General features: G+C 42.3%; 1 protein-coding gene across 3 annotated transcripts in view; it reads right to left on the reverse strand.

Annotated features, from left to right (window-relative positions):
- The window catches only part of LOC129820869 (glutamate receptor ionotropic, NMDA 2C-like), a 93610-nt gene extending 72989 nt beyond the window's left edge, over nucleotides 1-20621 (reverse strand). For all 3 annotated transcript variants that reach the window (XM_055878050.1, XM_055878136.1, XM_055877965.1), the window contains exon 1: nucleotides 19859-20621. The gene's annotated coding sequence lies outside the window, so the exon portion shown is untranslated. The remainder of the gene's footprint in view (nucleotides 1-19858) is intronic.
- Nucleotides 20622-27280: the final 6659 nt, after the last annotated feature.

The following is a 27280-nucleotide window of genomic DNA, read 5'->3' on the forward strand; positions in this document are numbered from 1 at the left end:
GACAGGCATCTTGTGATTCCAGCCAATATTTCCAATTTGTTAAGTGTTTTACAGCGAAAACACAATATAGCGTTATATTAGCTTACCCCAATAGCCAGAAACACAAGCCATTTCCCAGCAGCAAAAGTTAGCGATCGTAACAAACCAGTAAAAGATATATAATTTTTGACTAACCTTGATAAGGTTTATCAGATGACAGTCCTATAACATCAGGTTATACATACACTTATGTTTTGTTCGAAAATGTGCATATTTAGAGCTGAAATCAGTGGTTATACATTGTGCTAACGTAGCTACTTTTTCCCACAACGTCCAGATTTTTTTCTGACACTTTTTCTGACACACTGTCACGATCGTTCTCCTCCTCTTCGTCTGAAGAGGAGAAGCATGGGTTGGACCAATACGCGTCAAGGTATGCAGTCATAATGAATTTATTTAAATGAAAGACGAACACTTAATACAAACTATACAAAATAACAAAACGACCGTGAAGCTACAAACGTTGTGCATAGACAGACAGGCTACAAACGTTCTGACATAGACAATTACCCACAACCAATGAGAGCCTATGGCTACCCTAAATAAGGCTCCCAATCAGAGACAACCGAAATCAGCTGTCTCTAATTGGGAACTCATTCAGGCCACCATAGACTCTCCTAGACAACTAAACATACATAGAAAACACTAGACACCTGTACTCCACACAAACCCATATACTATACAACAACCCATAACCCCTTTACCATATAAACACCCAACACCAACAAAACATAAACATTCCCCATGTCACACCCTGACCTAACTAAAATAATAAAGAAAACCAATAATACTAAGGCCAGGGTGTGACATAACCCCCCCCTTGAGGCGCGAACTCCGGGCGCACCATACACAGTCTAGGGGAGGGTCTGGGTGGGCTTCCATCCACGGTGGCGGCTCCGGCTCTGGTCGCGGTCCCCACGTCACCACAGTACCTAAACACCTCCTAGGCTTCCTCCAAACGACCCCCCTCCACCTTAACCCCATTGCATTCAGGGGCAGTTCCGGACTAAGGGGCAGTACCAGGGTAAGAGGCAGTACCAGGGTCAGGGGCAGTACTAGGGTCAGGGACAGTACCAGGGTCAGGGGCAGTACCAGGGTAAGGGGCAGCACCAGGGTAAGGGGCAGCACCAGGGTAAGGGGCAGCTCCGGACTGAGGAATGGCAGCTCCGGACTGAGGGACTGCAGCTCCGGACTGAGGGATGGCCCATGGCTGGCTGACGGATCTGGCTGCTCATGGCTAGCTGACGGATCTGGCTGCTCATGGCTAGCTGACGGATCTGGCTGCTCATGGCTAGCTGACGGATCTGGCTGCTCATGGCTAGCTGACGGATCTGGCTGCTCATGGCTAGCTGACGGATCTGGCTGCTCATGGCTGGCTGACGGATCTGGCTGCTCATGGCTGGCTGACGGATCTGGCTGCTCCTGTCTGGTTGGCGGCTCTGGCAGATCCTGTCTGGTTGGCGGCTCTGGCAGATCCTGTCTGACGGACGGCTCTAGCGGCTCCTGTCTGGCTGGCGGCTCTAGCGGCTCCTGTCTGGCGGACGGCTCAGTGGGCTCATGGCAGACGGGCGGCTTTGCAGACTCATGGCAGACGGGCGGCTTTGCAGGCTCATTGCAGACGGATGGCTCAGATGGCGCTGGGGAGACGGATGGCTCAGATGGCGCTGGGGAGACGGATGGCTCAGATGGCGCTGGGGAGACGAGCAGTTCAGTAATCGCTGTGCAGACGGCAGACTCCTGCCGGCTGAGGCGCACTGTAGGCCTGGTGCGTGGTGCCGGGACTGGTGGCACCGGGCTGGGGACACGCATCTCAGGGCTAGTGCGGGGAGCAGGAACAGGGCATACTGGACCCTGGGGACGCACATTAGGCCTAGTGCGTGGGGCCGGAACTGGTGGTACCGGACTGGGGACACGCATCTCAGGGCTAATGCGGGGAGCAGCAACAGGATGCACAGGACTCTGGAGACGCACAAAAGGCTTAGTGCGTGGTGCCGGAATTGGTGATACCGGGCTGGAGACACGCACCATAGGACGAGTGCGTGGAGGAGGAACAGGGCTCTGGAGACACACTGGAAGCCTGTTACGTGGTGTAGGCACTGGTGGCACTGAACTGGGGCGGGGAGGTGGCGCCGGAAATACCGGACCGTGCAGGCGTATTGGCTCCCTTGAGCATTGAGCCTGACCAACCTTACCTGGTTGAATGCTCCCCGTTGCCCGACCAGTGCGGGGAGGTGGAATAACCCGCACCGGGCTATGTAGGCGAACCGGGGACACCATGCGTAAGGCTGGTGCCATGTAAACCGGCCCGAGGAGACGCACTGGTGGCCAGATATGTAGGGCCGGCTTCATGACATCCGTCTCAATACTCAATCTAGCCCTGCCAGTGCGGGGAGGTGGAATAACCCGCACCGGGCTATGCACACGTACAGGAGACACCGTGCGCTCTACTGCGTAACACGGTGTCTGCCCGTACTCTCGCTCTCCACGGTAATTACAGGGAGTAGGCGCAGGTTTCCTACCTGACTTCGCCACTCTCCCTTTAAGCCCCCCCCAAAGAAATTTTTTGGGTTTTCCCACAGGCTTCCTACCGCTTCGTCGTGCTGCCTCCATTCGCCGGTATCCCTCCTCGCACTGCGCCAGAGAATCCCAGGCGGGCTCCGGCACTCTCCCTGGGTTGATCGCCCACCTGTCGATCTCCTCCCACGTAGTGTAACCCAGATCCTTTGTAGGTTCCTTTTCCTGCCTCCGAGCTAGCTCCTCATATCGCCGCCTCTCTGCTTTCGCTGCCTCCAGCTCAGCTTTGGGGCGGTTATATTCTCCTGGTACCTCCCGGTCTAAAATTTCCTCCCATGTCCATAAATCCTTGTATTGCTCCTGTTGCCGCTGGTCATGCCGCTTGGTCCTATGGTGGGTAATTCTGTCACGATCGTTCTCCTCCTCTTCGTCTGAAGAGGAGAAGCATGGGTCGGACCAATACGCGTCAAGGTATGCAGTCATAATGAATTTATTTAAATGAAAGACGAACACTTAATACAAACTATTCAAAATAACAAAACGACCGTGAAGCTACAAACGTTGTGCATAGACAGACAGGCTACAAACGTTCTGACATAGACAATTACCCACAACCAATGAGAGCCTATGGCTACCCTAAATAAGGCTCCCAATCAGAGACAACCGAAATCAGCTGTCTCTAATTGGGAACTCATTCAGGCCACCATAGACTCTCCTAGACAACTAAACATACATAGAAAACACTAGACACCTGTACTCCACACAAACCCATATACTATACAACAACCCATAACCCCTTTACCATATAAACACCCAACACCAACAAAACATAAACATTCCCCATGTCACACCCTGACCTAACTAAAATAATAAAGAAAACCAATAATACTAAGGCCAGGGTGTGACACACACATATTCTGACCAAATAGCTATTCATAAACATAACTAAAAAATACATGTTGTATAGGAAATGATAGATCCATTAGTTCTTAATGAAATCACTGTGTTAGAATTCTAAAAAATAACTTCATTACGACATACAGCTTCGGTATAGCTAGAGAGTACCCAAAAGCTGGGCGCCAACGACTAGTTCACATGTACGACAGATATATGAAATAGCATCATAAAATGATTCCTACTTTTGCTGATCTTTCATCAGAATGTTGGACAAGGGGTCCTTTGTCAAGAACAATCGTTGTTTGGATTTAGAACGGCCTCTTTCCCTCTCGATTTAGCAAGCACACTAGCCAAGTGGCACGAATCTCTCCATGTCAACAAACGGAAGAGAACGGAACACGGCAAAACTCCCGAAAAAAAATCAATAATCTGATTAAACTATATTGAAAAAACATACTTTACGATGATATGGTGACATGTATCAAATAAAATCAAAGCCGGAGATAGTAGTCGCCTATAACGAAAGCTTTTCATAAGGCAATCCCCGGTTCCTTCTCGCGCCTTCCTGAAAACAGGAAATGGGTGACACGTCATTCCAAGAGCTTTTATTCCACTTTAGACCAAGATAAACACTCCATTTCTTCTCTCACCTCCTCTTGACATCCAGGGGAAGGTGTATGACGTGCATGTATACTAATACGTATCATGCCCATTTATAGGCAGGACCCAGAACAGAGCCTCGATTTCAGACTTTCCACTTCCTGGTCAGGAAGTTTGTGCCAAATGAGTTCTGTTTTACTCACAGATATAATTCAAACGGTTTTAGAAACTAGAGAGTGTTTTCTATCCAATAGTAATAATAATATGCATATTGTACGAGCAAGAATTGAGTACGAGGCCGTTTAAATTGGGCACGTTTTTCCCCCAAAGTGAAAACAGCGCCCTCTGTTCTTAACAGGTTATCTTTGTTTTCTTTATTATTTTAGTTAGGTCAGGGTGTGACATGGGGGATGTTTGTGTATTTTTGTCTCGTCTAGGGTGTTTGTATTGTCTAGGTTTTTTTTGTAAAGTTCATGGGGTTGTGTTCATTGTAGGTGTTTATGTAAGTCTATGGTTGCCTAGATTGGTTCTCAATTAGAGGCAGTTGTTCAACGTTGTCTCTGATTGGGAACCATATTTGGGCAGCCATGTTCTTTGGGTATTTTGTGGGTGATTGTTGCCGTGTCTGTGTTTGTTCGCCACACGGTACTGTTTTCACTCGTTTGTTCACGTCGTTTATTGTTTTGTATTTTGTCAAGTATTTTTCGTCTTCGTTGAAATAATTAAAGTATGTATTCAAACCACGCTGCGCTTTGGTCCGATCCTTGCTCCTCCTCAGACGAGGAGGATTATGACGAGCGTTACATATCCACAGTAAAACGAGTCCTATATCGACATAACCTGAAAGGTCACTCAGCAAGGAAGAAGCCACTGCTCCAAAACCACCATAAAAAAGACAGAGTATGGTTTGCAATTGCACATTGGGGACAAAGATCGTACTTTTTGGAGAAATGTCCTCTGGTCTGATGAAACAAAAATAGAACTGTTTGGCCATAATGACCATCGTTATGTTTGGGGGAAAAGGGGGAGGCTTGCAAGACGAAGAACACCATCCCAACCGTGAAGCACGGGGGTGACAGCATCATGTTGTGGGTGTACTTTGCTGCAGGAGGGACTGGTGCACTCCACAAAATAGATGGCATCATGGGACAGGAAAATTAGGTGGATATATTGAAGCAACATCTCAAGACATCAGTCAGGAAGTTAAAGCTTGGTTGCAAATGGGTCTTCCAAATAGACAATGACCCCAAGCATACTTCCAAAGTTGTGGCAAAATGGCTTAAGGACTACAAAGTCAAGGTATTGGAGTGGCCATCACAAAGCCCTGACCTCAATCCTGTATAAAATGTGTGGGCAGAACTGAAAAAGCGTTTGAGAGCAAGGAGGCCTACAAACCTGACTCAGTTCGACCAGCTCTGTCAGGAGGAATGGGCCAAAATTCACCCAACTTATTCTGGGAAGCAAGTGGAAGGCTACCCGAAACGTTTGACCCAAGTTAAACCATTTAAAGGCAATGTTACCAAATCCTAATTGAGTGTCTGTAAACTTCTGACCCACTGGGAATGTGATGAAATATATAAAAGCTGAAATAAATAATTCTCTCTGCTATTATTCTGACATTTCACATTCTTAAAATAAAGTGGTGATCCTAACTGACTGACAAGGACTGACAATGAATTTTTACTTAGATTAAAAGTCAGGAATTGTGAAAAACTGAGTTTAAATGTATTTTGCTTAGGTTTATGTAAACTTCAGATTTCAACTGTAGCCCCTGGTTCAACTGTATATATATAACAGAAAGAATGTTAGCTGATATCCTGTTTATCTCACTCTTAACAACTTAATAGTTAGTAGTTACTGTATTTCTGACTGCTATTCTTTCTTTTTGCAACATGAAATCACTATCAGTTAGCATGCAGAACATTCAGGACCTAAACTCATCAACCTTTAGACTGAAGAGTTTAGCAACATCTTAAAGATGTTGACGTCATCATTCTGCAATAGGCATGATGTAAGGCAGACACTGTCACTCACTGTCCCACAGGCTACAGAGAGGTAATTGTGCCATCACAGAAACACAGCTCTGTGAGACCAGGCAGAGACTCTGGAGGACTGATCATTTGGTACAAATCCGAACTACAAAATCGAATTGATCCCCTCAAAATATCATATTTGGTTATTAAAACTGAAAAAAATAACTTGTACTGACATAAAAAGATGTGTTCCTTCGCGCAATATGTATCCCCCCTCAGAACCCCCATATTACTCAGAGGAGATCTTCCCCAACGTTGAGGAAGAGATGTGCCATCTGTGGGGACACAAATGCGCGCACAGGAACACTACCTGATCTAACGACCACACGAAGGGACAGCTTTATTACAGGCCATACTGTTTCTAACTGCCTTAATCTTCCCCATAGAAACAACAGTGACAGCACCATCAACAAAAACGGAAGGGATCTGTTGCAGCTCTGTAGAAGCCTTTGGTCTGTACTTTGTCAATGGTAGGTTACGGGGGGACTCTTTGGGGAGGTTCACCTACTGCTCACCTCTTGGCCACAGCACAGTAGACTATATGATTACAGACATTGACCCTTTCTCTCTCAGCTCATTCACTGTCAAGCCACTTACACCTCTGTCTGATCACAGCCAAATTACGTTGTTCCTCAAAAGAACAGACATGGAAACAACCACACATTCACAACCCAGTAAGCTATACAACATCAGAAATTCATACAGATGGGCCCAAAACAGCACAGAAGAATACCAGAAAGCATCCTGTAACCAAACTATCCAAACACTCTTAGATAACTTTCTGGATACCACATTCACTCACAGTAAATAAGGCATCAATCTAGCAGTAAAAAACATCAACTATATGCATTAGAAAACATCAACTATATGTTCAGGCAAATGGCAAAAGAGGCACAACTGAAATTGATTTAAAAAAAGAAAAAGACCACAGATGACACCTGGTTTGATGCAGATTGTAAAATTATAAGGAAAAAACTTAGAACACTATCCAACCAAAAGCACAGAGACCCAAATAATGGTGAATTACGCCTTCATTACTCTGAGACTTTAAAACTCTATAAACGTACTCAAAACCAAAAAAGTACAGTACAACAGCAAGCAGCTGACGCGAATTGAGGAGTCCATAAACACAAACAACTTCTGGCAAAATTGGAAAAACCTAAAAAAATCGAAACGAGGAATTAGCGATACAAAATGGCGACATATGGACAACCCATTTTAAAACACTCTACAACACTGTTCAAATTGACACAAACGCAAAGAAATGCCAAATTCATGAGAAGTTGAATGGATTAAAAAAAGCTATAAAGGACAATCAAAATCCATTGGACTCCCCAATTACTGACCAGGAGTTCTATAAGAAACGTCAGACCCTCAAATTTAAAAAAGCATGCGGACCTGATGGCATCCTAAATGAGATGCTCAGATTCACTAGTGTAAAATGTCAATTGGCTATATTAAAACTGTTTAATTTGATCCTGAGTGTAGGTTAATTACCTGACATCTGGAATCAAGGACTCATAACCCCAATCTTTAAGAACGGAGACAAATTTGACCCTAACAATTACAGAGGCATTTGTGTGAACAGTAACCTGGGGAAGGTTGTCTGTAGTATTATAAATGTTAGAGTTCTAAACTTCCTTAATAAGCACAATGTCTTGATTAAAAGCCAAATTGGATTTATACCAAAACATCGCACGGCTGATCATATTTACACCCTGATAGATAAACATGTCCACGAAAATAATACCAAAATATACGCTTGCTTTATCGACTTCCAAAAAGCATTTGATTCTATTTGGCATACAGGACTGTTCTACAAAGTTATTGAAAGTGGTGTAGGGGGTAAAACATATGACATAATTAAATCAATGTATACTGGCAATACGTGCAGCATTAAAATTGGCAAGAAAATAACAGAATTATTTAACCAGGGGCGGGGCCTTCACCAGGGTTGCAGTCTGAGCCCTGCACTCTTCAATATTTACATCAACGATTTGGCCACTATTCTAGAAAAATCCTCAGCCCCTGGTGTTAGTCTCCACAATTCAGAGGTTAAATGCCTACTCTTCGCAGATGACCTATGCCTGCTGTCACCCACAGCACATGGCCTACAGCTGAGTCTGGACCTGCTAGAGCAGTACTGCCAGACCTAGGCCCTGGCAGTAAACCCCAAAAATACTAAAATAATGATTTTCCAGAGAAGATCCAGATCTCAGGGAATTAGACCAAAGTTCTCAATTGGTACAAAATATATAGAGAACTGCACACACTACAATTACTCAGGTTTAAAAAATAAGCTCAACTGGACACCTTAATGATACAGTGAATTAACCTTTCATTGCTACCCATCCCGGATCCGGGAGCATCCTCATCAAAAAAGCTGACTAGCATAGCCTAGCCTAACGCGACAGGGATATCATATAATATAATTTTCATGAAATCACAAGTCCAATACAGCAAATGAAAGATAAACATCTTGTGAATCCAGCCATCATTTACGATTTTTTAAATGTTTTACAGCGAAAACACAATATGTATTTCTATTAGTTAACCACAATAGCAAAAGACTCAACAGCATATTTTCAGCATTTTTCTACCGCATAGGAAGCTATCACAAAAACGACCAAATAGAGATATAATTAGTCACTAACCAAGAAACAACTTCATCAGATGACAGTCTTATGACATGTTATACAATAAATTTATGTTTTGTTCGAAAATGTGCATATTTGAGGTATAAATCATAGTTTTACATTGCAGCTACCATCAAAAATATCACCGAAGCAGCCAGAATAATTACAGAGAGCAACGTGAAATACCTAAATACTCATCATAAAACATTTATGAAAAATACATGGTGTACAGCAAATGAAAGATAAACATCTTGTGAATCCAGACAATATTTCAGATTTTTTAAGTGTTTTACAGCGAAAACACAATATAGCATTATATTAGCTTACCACAATAGCCAAACACACAAATGCATTTATCAGCAGCAAAAGGTAGCGATCGCAAAAAAACAGCAAAAGATTTAAAATTAATCACTGACCTTGACCAACTTCATCAGATGACAGTCCTATAACATCAGGTTATACAATACATTTATGTTTTGTTCGAAAATGTGCATATTTTGAGCTGCAAACCGTGGTTATAAATTGTGAATATGTAGCATCGATTCACAAAATTGTCCGGAGATATTTTGGACACTCACCTAATCTGACCAAAAACTCATCATAAACTTTACTAAAAAATACATGTTGGACAGCAAATGAAAGATACACTAGTTCTTAATGCAACCGCCGTGTTAGATTTTTAAAAATAACTTTACCATAACAAACAGCTTACGTTATAGCGAGACAGGGCCCGCAAAAAGGGCGGAAAATAGGACTCAACATTTTCCACAGAAATACGAAATAACATCATAAATTGTTCCTACTTTTGCTGGGCTTCCATCAGAATCTTGTACAAGGAGTCCTTTGTCCAGAATAAATCGTTGTTTGGTTTTAGAATGTCCTTCTCTCCTGTCGAATTAGCAACATTAGCTAGCCATGTGGCGCGACCATGCCCATCTTCTCCAGACGCAAAGAAAGGAAAATTCCAAAAGTCGCAATAAACGTTGAATAAACTGATACAACTCGGTTGAAAAAACCTACTTTATGATGTTTTTATCACATATATCAAATAAAATCAGAGCCGGAGACATCCACCGTCTATACCGAACGCTTTTCAGAAGCCAATGCTGATGTCCTTCCCGCGCCTAGGTAGAGAAAGGAAATTGTGGTCACGTCATTCCAAGAGCTCTTGTTCGACCTCAGATCAAGCTAGACACCCCATTCCACCTTCCACTGCCTGTTGACATCTAGTGGAAGGCGTATGCAGTGCATGCAAATCCATAAATATTAAGCAATTGAATAGGCAAGCCCTGGAACAGAGCATCGTTTTCAGATTTTTCACTTCCTGTATGGAAGTTTGCTGCAAAATGAGTTCTGTTTTACTCACAGATATAATTCAAACAGTTTTAGAAACTTGAGAGTGTTTTCTATCCAATAGTAATAATAATAGGCATATTGTACGATCTAGAATAGAGTACGAGGCAGTTTAATTTGGGCACAATTTTTTCCAAAGTGAAAATAGCGCCCCCTATTTACAAGAAGTTTTTAACTGGGAGAGAAAGCATGCAGGGCATTCTACGCCATAAATTTTTTTGGGCTAAAACTAATTGAATGTGTCATTGAACCAATTGCACTTTAGGCCAGCGAGGTGTGGGGTCCACTTGCAAAACAAGATTTCCCCAAATGGGATAAACACCCCATTGAAACCCTGCATGCAGAGTTCTGTAAGATTTTCCTACATGTCCAGAGGACAAAATACAAACAATGAATGCAGGGCAGAATTAGGCCAAAATCCACTAATAATAAAAACTCAAAAAAGAGCAAATACGTTTTGGAAACATCTAAAATACACTGACCCCTCTCATATCACTACCAAGCCCTGCAATGCCAAGAGCTGATCAAAGAAAAGAGTCCCCTCATCCAGCTGGTCCTGGGGCTGAGTTCACAAACCTGTTCTACTAATACACTGAAGCCTCAGGACCAGAACATCCAATCAATCAGAGTAAAACAAATTACAACACAGTCAAAACAAAACTACATTGCTTATTGGGAAACACAAGCACACGCACAAAGGAAAATGCAGTGCTATCTGGCCCTAAATCGACAGTACACCGTGGCTAACTATTTGACCATGGTTACTGATCAAAACCTTAGAAAAATGTTGACAAAGTACAGGCTCAGTGAGCACAGCCTTGCCATTGAGAAGGGTAGACACAGGAAAACCTGGCTCCCTGTATAGGAAAGGCTGTGCAACCACTGCACCACAGCAGAACCTGAGACAGAGCTGCATTTCCAGACAAAATGTCAACAATGTCAACAATATAGAGTGATATAGAGTGACATTTCCCCAAATTTGAAACCCTTATTCAAGGTAGCACTACACAGTTGATTCAAACAACCAACTCATCATCAAGCTTTGATTATTTGATTCAGCTGTGCATTGCTAGGGCAAAATATTCACCAAGGAGGGGTTCCAGGACCGAGTTTGGGAAACCCTGAATCAGAGGAGATGACTGGAGAGCAGAGATGCTGGGTGCAGATAACGCTATAATAAATTACTATAATCTCTACACTCTGTACTGGGTGGTGATGAACACAGCAGATTAGTAGAGGCCGTGCGGGAGAGTGGGATTATGTATACACACTTAAAAATGAGGGTTCCTCAAGGGTTCTTTGGAAAGGTGATGGTTCCGTGTGTAACCATACTGACCCAAATAAACCTTTGAGCCCTTCAATGGTTCTTTGCAGTTCAACAAACGGTTCTTTCCTATTTTAGTAATAATTCAAATGTATGAGCGGCGGTTTATTAGAATATTTTGGTGCTGGTTTGGTTTTAGCTCTTTTCGTGCAACCGTGAGTGAGAGGGTCATTCCAGTTTATCTAATATGTTGTGTCATACTATTAAACATTTTATATGACTACAACCAGTGATGGTCTTTTGTAAAATACTCATATATGGCCTCATGTCAATTGAGAATGATTGACATTTTTCCACCCAGGGACCCCCAGCTGCTAGCACACCTGGTTGAACTTGTTAAAGGTCCTGATCAGTAATTCTGAAAAGTACTTGTTCTCTCATGGCTAACTACCAGGAAGTTTGAAAAGACAGGCTGAGTGGGTGGGAAGCTCAAATTCATGAGCTCACCTTGACTGAGAGCTCTTACATTTTTTTATACACACATCTCCCATTTGGCATTTGTCTTGTGATGCAGTTTATAGCAGCACTGATGGATGTGTTGACTTGACAACTGCGTCTGAGTTTTGACCGACCCTTCCCCCCATTTTGATCCATGCTGAATGAAGACCTAGCTAGCCAGTAACTAGCTAACACCAGACACAGATGAAGACCTAGCTAGACAGTAACTAGCTAACACCAGACACATATGAAGACATAGCTAGACAGTAGCTAGCTAACACCAGACACAGATGAAGACCTAGCTAGCCAGTAAATAGCTAACACCAGACACATATGAAGACCTAGCTAGACAGTAACTAGCTAACACCAGACACAGATGAAGACCTAGCTAGACAGTAACTAGCTAACACCAGACACAGATGAAGACCTAGCTAGACAGTAACTAGCTAACACCAGGCATATATGAAGACCTAGCTAGACAGTAACTAGCTAACACCAGACACAGATGAAGACCTAGCTAGACAGTAACAAGCTAACACCAGACACAGATGAAGACCTAGCTAGACAGTAACTAGCTAACACCAGGCACAGATGAAGGCCTAGCTAGACAGTAACAAGCTAACACCAGACACAGATGAAGACCTAGCTAGCCAGTAACTAGCTAACACCAGACACAGATGAAGACCTAGCTAGACAGTAACTAGCTAACACCAGACACAGATGAAGACCTAGCTAGCCAGTAACTAGCTAACACCAGACACAGATGAAGACCTAGCTGGCCAGTAACTAGCTAACACCAGACACAGATGAAGACCTAGCTAGACAGTAACTAGCTAACACCAGACACAGATGAAGACCTAGCTGGCCAGTAACTAGCTAACACCAGACACAGATGAAGACCTAGCTAGCCAGTAACTAGCTAACACCAGACACAGATGAAGACCTAGCTGGCCAGTAACTAGCTAACACCAGACACAGATGAAGACCTAGCTAGACAGTAACTAGCTAACACCAGACACAGATGAAGACCTAGCTGGCCAGTAACTAGCTAACACCAGACACAGATGAAGACCTAGCTAGCCAGTAACTAGCTAACACCAGACACAGATGAAGACCTAGCTGGCCAGTAACTAGCTAACACCAGACACAGATGAAGACCTAGCTGGCCAGTAAATAGCTAACACCAGGCACATATGAAAGGGGAAAGATATAAGTATTTTTAACATAGATGAATAAGGTAAACTTTTAATTATATTTTCTGACTATGGGGTCAATTTCACACCATATGTATTGAATTCAAAGTAAAATAAATTGTGAACATGAAAAATAAAGTTGAGAATGTAAAAAAGTTATTTTGAGGATGGGTGAAATAATGGATGTTGAAATCAAAAACCAAACAATTGAAAGCAAAATGTATAGAATTGTAAACAAAAATAAGACATCAAAGGCAAAACCCCAAAACTTGTAACTAAATAATTTTAAAACGAGAGCAAAAATCTATGACAAATTATTAAAAATATATATTTGAAAACAAATGCAAAAATCGTTTTTGGTTAACTTTCCCTGCAACCAATCCTATTGAATACATTTTGCCAACGCTCTTGCCTGCATGTACTACCTTTTGGTTACGCTACTCATATCTTTGCATTCGATGTCTGTTTTTATTTTTATTTCACCTTTATTTAACCAGGTAGGCCAGTTGAGAACAAGTTCTCAATTACAACTGCAACAAAAACAACAACACAGAGTTACACATGGGATAGACAAACGTACAGTCAATAACACAATAGAAAAATCTATATACAGTGTGTGCAAATGTAGTAAGATTAGGGAGGTAAGGCAATAAATAAGCCATAGTGGCAAAATAATTACAATTCAGCATTAACACTGGAGTGATAGATGTGCAGATGATGATGTGCAAGTAGAGATGCTGGAGTGCAAAAGAGCAAAAAAAATAACAATATGGGATGAGGTAGTTGGGTGGGCTATTTACAGATGGGCTGTGTACAGGGGCAGTGATCTGTAAACTGCTCTGACAGTTGATACTTATTGTTAGTGAGGGAGATATAAGTCTCTAGCTTCAGTGACTTTTGCAATTCGTTCCAGTCATTGGCAGCAGAGAACTGGAGGGAAAGGCGGCCAAAAAAGGTGTTGGCTTCGGTGATGACCAGTGAAATATACTTGCTGGAGCGCGTGCTACGTGTGGGTGTTGCAATGGTGACCAGTGAGCTGAGATAAGGTGGGGCTTTACCTAGCAAAGACTTATAGATGACCTGGAGCCAGTGGGTTTGGTGACGGATGCACAACGTTCCGCACAGGTGTTGGGGGGAAGATTTGGCGCGTAGTGGTGACGTCAGACCGTCTACTTAAGTAGGCAATAGAAAAAGAGCCTGTCTATCATGTTCATTGTTTGGATTAAGACAAACAGTCACTCCAAAACTAGCGGACCAATGGAGACTCATTGTCTACGTCTCCCTCTAATTCCCGCCCTTCACTGAAAAATAATGCCAAAACTTGCAATCGAAAAGCCTGTCAGTGAACGCAAAGAAACAGACTTTTAAACCGATTTTTTTTTTTTTATCATTTGTCATAGAGTTTTGCTCTCCCTTGAAAATTATTTAGTTACAAGTTTTGGGGTTTTGCTTTTGATGTCTTATTTACAATTCTATACATTTTGCTTTCAACTGTTTAGTTTTTGATTTCAACGTCCGTTATTTCACCCGTCCTCGAAAATATGTTTACATTCTCAACTTTTTTTTCACGTTCACAATTTATTTTATTTTGAATTCAATACATATGGCGTAAAATTGACCCGATAGCTGACACCCTACAGTCACATTTTGGCACCAGTAGAGTGAGTAGCTGTCTAGCTATATAAACCACGCCCCTCTGCAAACACGCTTTCTCCGATGTTGGTTACAAGGTGGCACTTATTTAAATTAGGTAAGAAAATATAATGTTACCATTGGTATATTAAAATAAGAGTTAAGGTGATGTCACACTATGCCCTTAATAATCCCTCTTCCTGAATGTAAGTGTTTGACATGGAGGGGGGACCAATAACTTTATGATAAAACTTTATCAATGTAGAATCAACAGTTATTTTACATACTTTGATCTGGTTTATCAAATATCATCACATTTCATGAAAAACTGGATTTTGAAAGTTCATGACCTTTAATAAACACAGTGATAAAACCTCTGTAAATTTAGCAATATAATATGGCTATTAAACCTGAATTTAAAAAAAGAGGCGTAACCATGGCGAACCCTTTTTTGGTGCTATATAGAACCTTTTGAATGGTTATTTATAGAACCTTAGGAAAGGGCTCTTTATAACACCATACAAGTTACATTTAGAGATTTATGAGCATGTTTCTTTATAGAACCATATAGCACCAAAAAGGGGTCTGCTATGGTTACAAGCCAAATAACCCTTATTTGGCACTATATAGAACCATGGGCATGTCTAGAGACACAGTAGACAGTGTTACCTCACCCTGCAGCCCTCAGTTACATAGACAGTGTATAACCTAGGTGGTTCGGTGGGCTATATGGTAGCCTGATGTCTGAGACCTGGGAGCATATCCATAAAAGCATCTCAGAGTAGAAAATTGGTGGTAAGTGCTGAGAATAGAGACATTTTACTCTTATGGGTCAAATAAAAGCTATGCATGAAGCCTCTTTAGTCATAAGAGTCACAGCTAGTCTACTGTATAGATATTTAGGAGACCTTATTAGCTGCCCTAACCCTTTAAAAGGTTACCAGCAGGTATCTTGGTAATATAAAATTGCAGTGAGTCAATGGTTCCTGCAACACATGCAGATGCTTTGAAGTTGTTGAAAGAATGTTTTGATATTTCTATATGATCAACCTATACATATTATATACCTACATGTAACAGTATCTATACATAATCTAGACCTACATGTAACAGTATCTATACATAATCTATACCTACATGCAATAGTATCTATACATAATCTATACCTACATGTAACAGTATCAATACATAATCTATACCTACATGTAACAGTATCTATACATAATCTATACCTACATGTAACAGTATCTATACATAATCTAGATCTACATGTAACAGTATCTATACATAATCTATACCTACATGTAACAGTATCTATACATAATCTATACCTACATGCAATAGTATCTATACATAATCAATACCTACATGTAACAGTATCTATACATAATCTATACCTACATGTAACAGTATCTATACATAATCTATACCTACATGTAACAGTATCTATACATAATCTATACCTACATGTAACAGTATCTATACATAATCTATACCTACATGTAACAGTATCTATACATAATCTATACCTACATGTAACAGTATCTATACATAATCTATACCTACATGTAACAGTATCTATACATAATCTATACCTACATGTAACAGTATCTATACATAATCTAGATCTACATGTAACAGTATCTATACATAATCTATACCTACATGTAACAGTATCTATACATAATCTATACCTACATGCAATAGTATCTATACATAATCAATACCTACATGTAACAGTATCTATACATAATCTATACCTACATGTAACAGTATCTATACATAATCTATACCTACATGTAACAGTATCTATACATAATCTATACCTACATGTAACAGTATCTATACATAATCTTTACCTACATGTAACAGTATCTATACATAATCTATACCTACATGTAACAGTATCTATACATAATCTATACCTACATGTAACAGTATCTATACATAATCTATACCTACATGTAACAGTATCTATACATAATCTATACCTACATGTAACAGTATCTATACATAATCTATACCTACATGTAACAGTATCTATACATAATCTATTCCTACATGTAACAGTATCTCCTGTGTTTTGACAATACTTAGAACCACTAGTCTATTAAATAATCACATATATTTATTTTGATAGTTCAATTAGCCTACATGTTATTTCAAGTGATTCTTTTGTTAACGGAGCACAATATCACACAGCATAAAAAAATATGGCGAAATTGGGTGTGGTTTTAAGAATTGGGTAATTGAAGGCATCTGGTCTCCATGTTAACTTTGATTGTGTTTGATGAAAATGATAGACCTTTCAAACGTTATCGGCAAGGGATTGGATGCCTACTTTGCCAAAGCGATTTAGAGTTGTTTAACAGGAGTGATGAGAGTGTTGATTTAATGGTAATATTATCAATATGTCTATCATATTATTCGAAGTATCAGAATTTTTGAAAAACAGGGTTATGCATGCCAACATATTAGGCAAGAATTAAGAGTAGGCTTAGACGAAGTGATCGTTTCAGGCAAAAATTATATTATGCCTGGGCTTTCCTTTCACAGTGTTGTGGTGCGTTCAAACCCTGTTGGTCACAACAGCCTAGAACAATCAGTAAAAAAACACAGACTGTGGGAGAAAAGACAGCACATTTGTAATCTCTGCCAAGCTCTCAACTGAAAGCCATCTGGTAAGAACAATAATCTCATCATAAAAATATCCCATTTTAAAACCAATTACGTTAGAGTACTATTTTAACTGATGTCCATTCACACACACTTATGCTCATTCAAACACACTTATGCTCATTATTTCTCACACACACACATACGCACGGACGCACATACACACACACACACTCATCCACATTCACACACTCACACACACATTCATGCAAGTTTACAGAACACACACAAACACACGGACACACACAAATACACACAGATTGGTAGTGGACATCTGTAGAGCTGTGTTAAAATAAGATTCTGTCCAGATGGCTGAAGGCTCAGTAATGAGGGATAAAGACTCACTCTCACTGGGACCTCAGGTGCACACACACACACACGCACGCACGCACGCACGCACGCACGCACGCACGCACGCACGCACGCACGCACACACACACACACACACACACACACACACACACACACACACACACACACACACACACACACACACACACACACACTACTTGGGTCACACACACCTCACAGCACCACTGCCACGCTGCAGCACAGCCCAATGGACCATCTCAACAGTTATTTAAATCTCCTAACCATGTCACCATTATCATACAGTGATGCCCCAGTTCATCGTATCGTTTACTAGCAGGGAGACTGACGGACAGACCCTCCAGGAAGCACAGGAATAAACTATAGCCTATGAGGTGAGCAGCAGTAACAACTATTCCTTTCCTTCCACTTCATATGTCAAAGAAATCTATTGAGATTTCACACATCAGAATACTATAGGATATATCATTCCAACCAGCGCTCACAGTCTCACGTCACAATTACATGTTTCATCTGTTTCTCAAACGTCACATTTCAAAGTTGTTCCGAATGTCAAATTTCAAAGTGTTTAAAGTTAAGGTTAGTGTTAATGTTTGGGAAAGGCTTAAACAAAAAAACTAAAAAAAATACGTTATATCGCTGGATTCAAAAATGCAACCTTTGGCACCAGAGGCAGGTGCTTGCCACCATCCCCTTCCACCGTCCCTTTCCACACGACTTGAAGGTAACAGGTTATGATGTACATCAGTATGGAACCACTCAAAGCTCTGCTAGTTGTTTCCCTGTTAAACTCTCATCACTACCTACGTATACCACCCAATCTGCTACAACACCTGTTAGGTACACACACACACACACACACACACACACACACACACACACACACACACACACACACACACACACACACACACACACACACACACACACACACACACACACACACACACACACACACACACTTCAGAGCGCACACACACACAGATACACACAGACAGACACACTGCAGAGCACACACACACACTTCAGAGAACACACACACACACACTTCAGATAGGATGTCATTGTGATTGTAATAAACAGTTAAACAGCCTGACACATATTTTAACAACCCAATCTCAGAATACAACGGCACCCTGTGGCGTAACTGCAGAGACAGAACCACGCCATGGCTTGCCGTTTTAATTAGGGCATGTGGTGCCGTATCTTAGCTGTCAGTCAAACTCGGCAAAAGTGAAACTAAGGTTTAGACATTAATTCCCGAAAGGTGAAGATTAGAATTAAGTTTAGGGATAGTCTTAAACTTAGGTTTAGGCATTAATTCCAAGTGGTTAAGTTAAGGGTTAAGGTTTAAAAAGAAGAAGAATACAAACGAGTGCCCTGATTGAACACGCGACCCTCGAAGTCCATCCACCATCCCCATCCACGAAGCTGCCAGCCTACTACATGGTAACAGGCGCTCACATTGCCACTAGTGAACAATATGGCTTACACATTTTGCCAGTTCCAAACGCAATCTGGTACCGGCAGAATCGGCACCTCCTGCCGTATTCCATAAGAGAACGGGCTGTATATTAGAATTGGCATGGCCATTCATCACCTTGTAACCGTGGGATACGCTACCATCGCTAATAGAGATGCATTAGACCTGCCCTGCGCAATCATAACCACACACACACACACCCATTAGACCTTCTGTACACAGCTGTAATGGGACTGTGACTGGCAGGAATAAAACTGCAGAAACACACACAGAGACACAGAGACAGAGACAGAGACAGAGACAGAGAGAGAGAGAGAGAGAGAGAGAGAGAGAGAGAGAGAGAGAGAGAGAGAGAGAGAGAGAGAGAGAGAGAGAGAGAGAGAGAGAGAGAGAGAGAGAGAGAGAGAGAGAGAGAGAGAGAGAAACCCAGACACCCAACCTTTTAAGCTCCACCAACACCTTTAAAAAAATACCAAAATCATATTAAGGTGTAGTTTATACAACAACATTTGACTGTAAGCTGTCTTGCACTGTCAGCAACAGGGAATCTCTCTCTCCTCTCTCTCTCTCTGTCTCTCTCTCTCTCCCTCTCTCTCTCTCTCTCTCTCTCTCTCTATCCCCCTCTTTCTCTCTCATAGGGACCAGCTTTTTTGACAGAAACACTAATTCATTGACCCAGATCTTTCACACACACTTAGATTGTGTATTACCTGTGCCAACTGTCTTCATTCAACCTCAGCTTCCGCTGTTCCATCTTTCTCTGTCTCCCTCTTTCTTCTTTTCCTGTTTTGTTCTCTCTCTCTCTCTGTCTCTCTCTGTCTCTCTCTCTCTCTCTCTCTCTCTGTCTCGCTTGCTGTCTCTCTCTCTCTTACGCTCTCGCTCTCTCACTCTCTATCGCTTGCTCTCTGTTTCTCTCCTTTCACCTGTCTCTCACTTCCCTCTATCCCCTCTCAGCACCTGTAAGGGTATGTGTTCAAACTGTGTGTGTATGAAAGTTTGTGTGAGGTAGTGGAATGCTCTCTTGAAGGAGAGCACATCTCAATGGGAGAGTGGCAGCATATGGACAGTGTGAGTGTGTAATGTGTGAAGCAGAACTATAGCAGGTGTTAATGAGTGGGACTGAGGTGGGGACAGTGAAAATGAGAGGGGAGGGGGGATGACAGAGAGAGGAGCAAAGCTGTTCACACACTCCTCCTTCTGACAGGAGTGATTCGCTGGGGAGAGGTGTGAGACAGAGGCAGCCAGCTTTCTCTTTGTGTGTGTGTGTGTGTGTGTGTGTGTGTGTGTGTGTGTGTGTGTGTGTGTGTGTGTGTGTGTGTGTGTGTGTGTGTGTGTGTGTGTGTGTGTGTGTGTGTGTGTGTGTGTGTGTGTGTGAACCTGCTGTTTAGCTCTCTGTCAGTCTGCCTGTCTCCCTCGCTCCCTGCTTGTCTGTAGAGGAGAGAACAGAGTGATGATGAGGAGTCCACCCAGCGGAGGAGATGAATGATATACAGGTCCTCTCCATGGGAATCAATTGTTATTCAGTTAATCAGATTCCAAAAATACAAGTTTCTGTCCTTTTTCCACCTGACGTTTTCCTCCACTTCGAGTTTGTTCTCCTAGTGTTGTATTCTCCAGTCCCTGGGGAGTGTCATCAATATTCTGTTGTGTTCTCCTTGTTGTCCTCCCTCTGTAAAGTGCAGACAGTATCCCCATGTGTTTTTATCTCCGGAGAGTGTGGAGTATGTTCTTGTGTTAGTGTGTCTCCCTGTGCTGAATATTCCTTGTGTTCTCTTTGCGGAGCGCGGTGAGTATTCTGGTCTTTGTCCCTCACGTCCGATGAGTGAAGAGGAGTTCCCATATGGAAGAGCTGCAGATGTCTATGGGACCGAAAGACGGACAGACGGTGGTCTGGCTTGTCGGAGCTGTATATAGCGGCAGGTCCTCTCCTGTTGCTCTGACTCACACAGTCACAGATTTTTCCTGGAGTTTTCCGGCTGGCTCCGCTCATCTGCCGTGCAGTCTAATCCTGCTCTCTCTCTATCTATCTCTCGTTCTGTCTCTCTCTCTCTCTGTCTCTCTCTCTACCTATCTCTGTCTCTCTCTCTCTCTCTCTGTCTCTCTCTCTCTCTCTCTCTCTCTCTCTCTCTCTCTCTCTCTCTACCTATCTCTCTCTCTCTCTCTCTCTCTGTCTGTCTGTCTGTCTGTCTGTCTGTCTGTCTGTCTGTCTGTCTGTCTGTCTGTCTGTCTGTCTGTCTCTCTCTCTCTCTCTCTCTCTGTCTCTGTCTCTGTCTCTGTCTCTGTCTCTCTCTCTAAGGATTTATCCTCTCTCTCTCCCTCTCTTTTTAACATCTAAAAATCTCTTTCTCCCCACTCCCCCTTTCTCTCTATCTTTCTCTCTGCACACAAAAAAAATGATGGTTGTATATAGCACCAGATAGGAGTTATTTGGCTTGTAACATAGTGGAACCATTTTTTGGTACTATATAGAATCTTTTTTGAAGGTTCTATTAGAGAACCATACTCATGAGGTTCTAAATGGAACCTGTATGGAGAATGGTCACATGAATAACTTTTCTCAATCTAAAAGGTTCTTTATAGAACCATACAGGGTGTTTTATTCTGGTCAGCCATTTTATACTGTTAAAATTCCATAGGTGTTATTATTGTATTAATTGACACGTTGAATCTAGTGAGATACCTCTGGAACAGCTGGGGGTCCATGAGGAGGGAAATGAGACTGATTTAGTCAACTGTTCTCAATTGACACAAGGCCATACATGAGTCTTCACAAGCCACCGTCACTGGCCATAGTCATATACAATTTGTAATAACACAACACATTAGATAAACTGCAATGAAACTCTCAGTCACGGTTGCACAACATTTACATTACATTTAAGTCATTTAGCAGACGCTCTTATCCAGAGCGACTTACAAGTACATACATTCATACTTTTTTTGTACTGGCCCCCCGTGGGAAACGAACCCACAACCCTGGCGTTGCAAGCGCCATGCTCTACCAACTGAGCTACACGGGACCGTGCACAAAAGCGCTGTGCACAAACCACGCTCCGAAATATTCTAATGGGCCGCCTCCCCTACATTTTAACTATCACTAAAAGAGCAAAGAACCCTTTTGTGAAATGTAAAGAACCATTGAAGAGCTCAAAGGGTTATTTGAGTCATTATGGCTCCATACAGAACCATCACCCCTCCCAAAGAAGCCTTGAGGATTTTTTGTGCGTCTCATTCTCTCGCATGCTCCCGTTGCTCTCCTTCTCTCACCCTCCTCTCTCCCTGTCGCTCCCTCACACCCCCATCTCTCTCTCTCTCTCTTTCTCTCCCTGTCGCTCCCTGTCGCTCCCTCCCTCTCACACCCCCATCTCGGTCCCTCTCCTTCTCTCACCCTCTTCTCTCCCTGTCGCTCCCTCCCTCTCACACCCCAATCTCTCTCTCTCTCTCTTTCTCTCCCTCCCTCCCTCTCACACCCCCATGTCTCTCTCTCACTCCCCCATCTCTCTCTCTCACCCTGCCTCTTTGCTTCTCTCCATTACCCCCTCCCCTCTTTCCTAAACAGTGAAGACGTAGAGATCAGAGAGTCAGATAGGAGGCTGAGACATCGTGACTCAACCAGACAAAGCATCCACCTAACTAACAGATATATTTGACAGTGATTACCAGTGCTGCCATCCTAAAACACATAGACTCACTTATCCCTCTTTATGAGGCTCTGGACTAACTGATGTGTATTTTTAAACAAGCGAGTTGACACGTCTCAATGTTTGTGTGTGTGAGCGTGCGTGCATGCAACATCCTCAGAATGCCTCTCATCTCTGCTCTCGCACTTCTACTACCAATGTTTATGTCATCTCACTAAAGCACCCTCCCCCTCTGCCTTCCTCCTCTCTCTCCACTCTGCCCCTCTCTCTCCTTGCATCTTTCACTCATTCTAGCAGGCAGGCGTTTTCACACGTTTAAGCTCTCCTGTCTTCCCAGGTTACGGTCTGATGTCTGTTCCCCTTCTCAGTCTTTTTGTCGTTGTAACCCTCCGCTAAAAATACAACAACGCTACTCTAAAATAGATCAGTGTGACATGCCTTCAAAACCAGCCACTAGGGGCAACGGAGAGCACTATAACATCAAGTAGTCATTCGGCTTGCTAGGGCTTTGCGGACAGGGATGGCATATGGGCGTAAGCAGCAAGACCCCTCCCCTCTTAGAACAAACGTTGAATACTGAAGTCAGATCTTGTTGAATATTTACAGGATGCAGCTCATGAGTTGAAGAGTACAGTAGGTAGCGGATCCATTAACTGCCAACCCGTACTAAGAGACAGTGTTAGCCAGATGAGTTGAAGGGACCCCTTGTCCCCAGGCCAGGAGGCCAAACACCCCTCTGACTGAGGCAGAAAGAGCCTTAGCAAAACTGTTCATCCAGTTGTTTGCGGAGCCTGCGTGCGTCCGTGCGTGCATGTGTGTGCGGTGGCTATTGGTTTGTGTACACAGGTCTCAGATGGCTGCTGTTTGGTGAATAAACAGTTGTCGAGTGTATGATAGTGGGGATGAATACTGAGAGAGAGACAGAGACAGACACAGAGACACAGAGAGAGAGAGAGAGAGAGAGAGAGAGAGAGAGAGAGAGAGAGAGAGAGAGAGAGAGAGAGAGAGAGAGAGACAGAGTGACAGAGTGACAGAGAGAGAGAGAGAGAGAGAGAGACAGAGTGACAGAGAGAGAGAGAGAGAGAGAGAGAGAGAGAGACAGAGAGACAGAGAGAGCGAGAGCGAGAGAGAGACAGAGACAGAGAGAGTGACAGAGAGAGAGAAAGAACGAGAGAGAGAAAGAGAGAGAGAGAGAGAGAGAGAGAGAGAGAGACAGACAGACAGACAGACAGACAGACAGACAGACAGACAGACAGACAGACAGAGAGAGAGAGAGAGAGAGAGAGAGAGAGAGAGTGACAGAGAGAGAGAGAGAAGAGGGAGGGGGAGAGACAGAGAGAGGAAGAAAGAGAGAGAGAGAGAGGGAGAGAGACAGAGAGACAGAGAGACAGAGAGAGAGATTGTTGACAACCCTGTACTGAACAGGTCTCAGTACAAAGGGAGAGCCATAGGGCAGGGACATTGAGGCAGAATTATACCACTGAACTAATGCCTGAATAAATGATAGCTGTGGGGGACTGTAATGAATATTCTCGTTGTTAAAGGTCCCGAACAATCATTTTGATTCCCATGTAAAATAGGTTTTTGAGTGACTAAAACATCACGCAAAATGTTGGATGTAAAATGTAGTTCGCCCAATCAAGCTAGTTCATCTTGGACTATTTCAGTTGAAACTTGAGATCTGGGTACTTCTCATTAAATATATACATTAACTACTAGACAATGTTCATATATCATAACTTAGAGGCGAAAGAAACGCACACCTATTTAGGCGTGGTCCTGCCTAACGAAATGGAACACTTAGAAAATAAAGGAGAGCCGCACTTTAGGAGCTCAGGCCCACTTTCTGGAAGAAAACCACTCCATTTCTGCTCTACGTTATATTGGCATCGAACATGTCTAGGAGAGGGGTGACCTCGACAATTTATTGTTAAAACGAGAGGCTGCCTGGATCTTTAATTTAAAGACCCTTGCTCCCTTCGGTCTCAACATAGACTTTGATCTGAAGCCATTCATGTGATTATTGTGATTTTGCTATTGTAATTGTTTGTAGGCTTATGTAGCCAAGTTGTATCTATGATCGTATGCTATCCATTTATGTTTTTTGTATGTCATTTTAATATGAGAATTAACCAATGATATCAGGCCACACCCGGCCATGATTACAGACACCTGTGTGTGTCTTTTGACACTATATAAATGATTCATCCTGCAGTGTTCGTCATTATTCCCTGATGAAAACAGCTTGTCTGTCGAAACGTTGGACATAAATATTTTTGCATCTGAGCTCCTAGAGTGTGCGGCTCTACTTTATCTTTTAAGTTTTACATGTATCATAACTATCAATGATGGCAAGACATTTGAATGTATGACAACGGCGTATGAGTTTTGGGCAACCCCTCCGCCATTTTTGTTCCATGCTGGCTGAAGACCAAGCTAGCCAGTTACTAGCTAACACTAAACACAGATGAAGACCAAGCTAGCCAGTTACTAGCTAACACTAGACACAGATGAAGACCAAGCTAGCCAGTTACTAGCTAACACTAGACACAGATGAAGACCAAGCTAGCCAGTTACTAGCTAACACTAGACACAGATGAAGACCAAGCTAGCCAGTTACTAGCTAACACTAGACACAGATGAAGACCAAGCTAGCCAGTTACTAGCTAACACTAGACACAGATGAAGACCAAGCTAGCCAGTTACTAGCTAACACTAGACACAGATGAAGACCAAGCTAGCCAGTTACTAGCTAACACTAGACACAGATGAAGACCAAGCTAGCCAGTTACTAGCTAACACTAGACACAGATGAAGACCAAGCTAGCCAGTTACTAGCTAACACTAGACACAGATGAAGACCAAGCTAGCCAGTTACTAGCTAACACTAGACACAGATGAAGACCAAGCTATCCAGTTACTAACTAACACTAGACACAGATGAAGACCAAGCTAGCCAGTTACTAGCTAACACTAGACACAGATGAAGACCAAGCTAGCCAGTTACTAGCTAACACTAGACACAGATGAAGACCAAGCTAGCCAGTTACTAACTAACACTAGACACAGATGAAGACCAAGCTAGCCAGTTACTAGCTAACACTAGACACAGATGAAGACCAAGCTAGCCAGTTACTAACTAACACTAGACACAGATGAAGACCAAGCTAGCCAGTTACTAGCTAACACTAGACACAGATGAAGACCAAGCTAGCCAGTTACTAACTAACACTAGACACAGATGAAGACCAAGCTATCCAGTTACTAACTAACACTAGACACAGATGAATGCGGAACCCTATAAATATTTTTACCTACGTTGAATAGGTGAAACCTAAACTGATATTTGCTGACAAGCTGTAGCCAAATGTTGGCACCAGTATCCTAGCTACCTAGCTATGTAAACCACACCCCTCTGCGAACACGCCTTCTGCAATGTTGATTATAAGGCGGCACTTAAACCTCTATGGGAACCCCCCCCCCCCCTCCCCCTCCCCCCCTGGGGGACGGTTGAGCTAACGTGAGCTAATGTGATTAGCATGAGGTTGTAAAAAAAATAAAAAAATCCAGGACATAGACATATCTGATATGGGTAGAAAACATCAATTCTTGTTCATCTAACTGCACTGTCTAATTTACAGTAGCTATTACAGTGAAAGAATACCATGCTATTGTTTAAGGAGAGTGCACAATTATGAACTTGAAATGTATTAGTAAACTAATTAGCCACATTTTGGCAGACTTGATACAACATTTTGAACAGATTTGCAATGGTTCATTGGATCAGTCTATTATTTTAAAAAATGAGCACATTCAATGCTGCCATCTAGTGGCCAAAATTGAAATTGCGCATGGACTGGAATAATGCGCTATTGTCTTTCTCTTGCAAAGATGATGGTACAAAAAACAAATAATACATTTTTAAAAATGCATGTATTTTTCTTTATATTATCTATTACCAGATCTAATGTGTTATATTATCCTTCATTAATTTCACATTTCCACAAACTTCAGTGTTTCCTTTCAAATGGTATCAAGAATATGCATATCCTTGCTTCAGGTTCGGAGTTACAGGCAGTTAGATTTGGGTATGTCATTTTAGGCAAAAATTGAAAAAGAGGGTTGGATCCTTAAGAGGATAAATAGTAAATTAGGTAAGAGAATAAGATGTTACCATTGGTGTATTAAAAATTCCGCTTTCATCCCACCTCCTGAATGTAAGTGTTTGACATGGTGGAGGGGGATCAGTAACTTTATGATTAAAATGTATCAATGTAGAATCAACAGTTATGTTTCATACTTTGATCATCATAATTTGATCTGGTTTCATCCAAATATCATAAAATGTCATGAAAACAAGATTTTGACTGTTCGGGACCTTTAAGACGGTCCAATTGTCAGCTTTTTTACCATAATGTAACATACCAGCAGGAATAACGTAACCCGGACCGCTCTGCTCACTACGCAAACAGAAAATAGCTGCGTGTCTAT

The sequence above is a fragment of the Salvelinus fontinalis genome, chromosome 1 (genome assembly GCF_029448725.1).
Source record: "Salvelinus fontinalis isolate EN_2023a chromosome 1, ASM2944872v1, whole genome shotgun sequence".
Lineage (NCBI taxonomy): Eukaryota > Metazoa > Chordata > Actinopteri > Salmoniformes > Salmonidae > Salvelinus > Salvelinus fontinalis.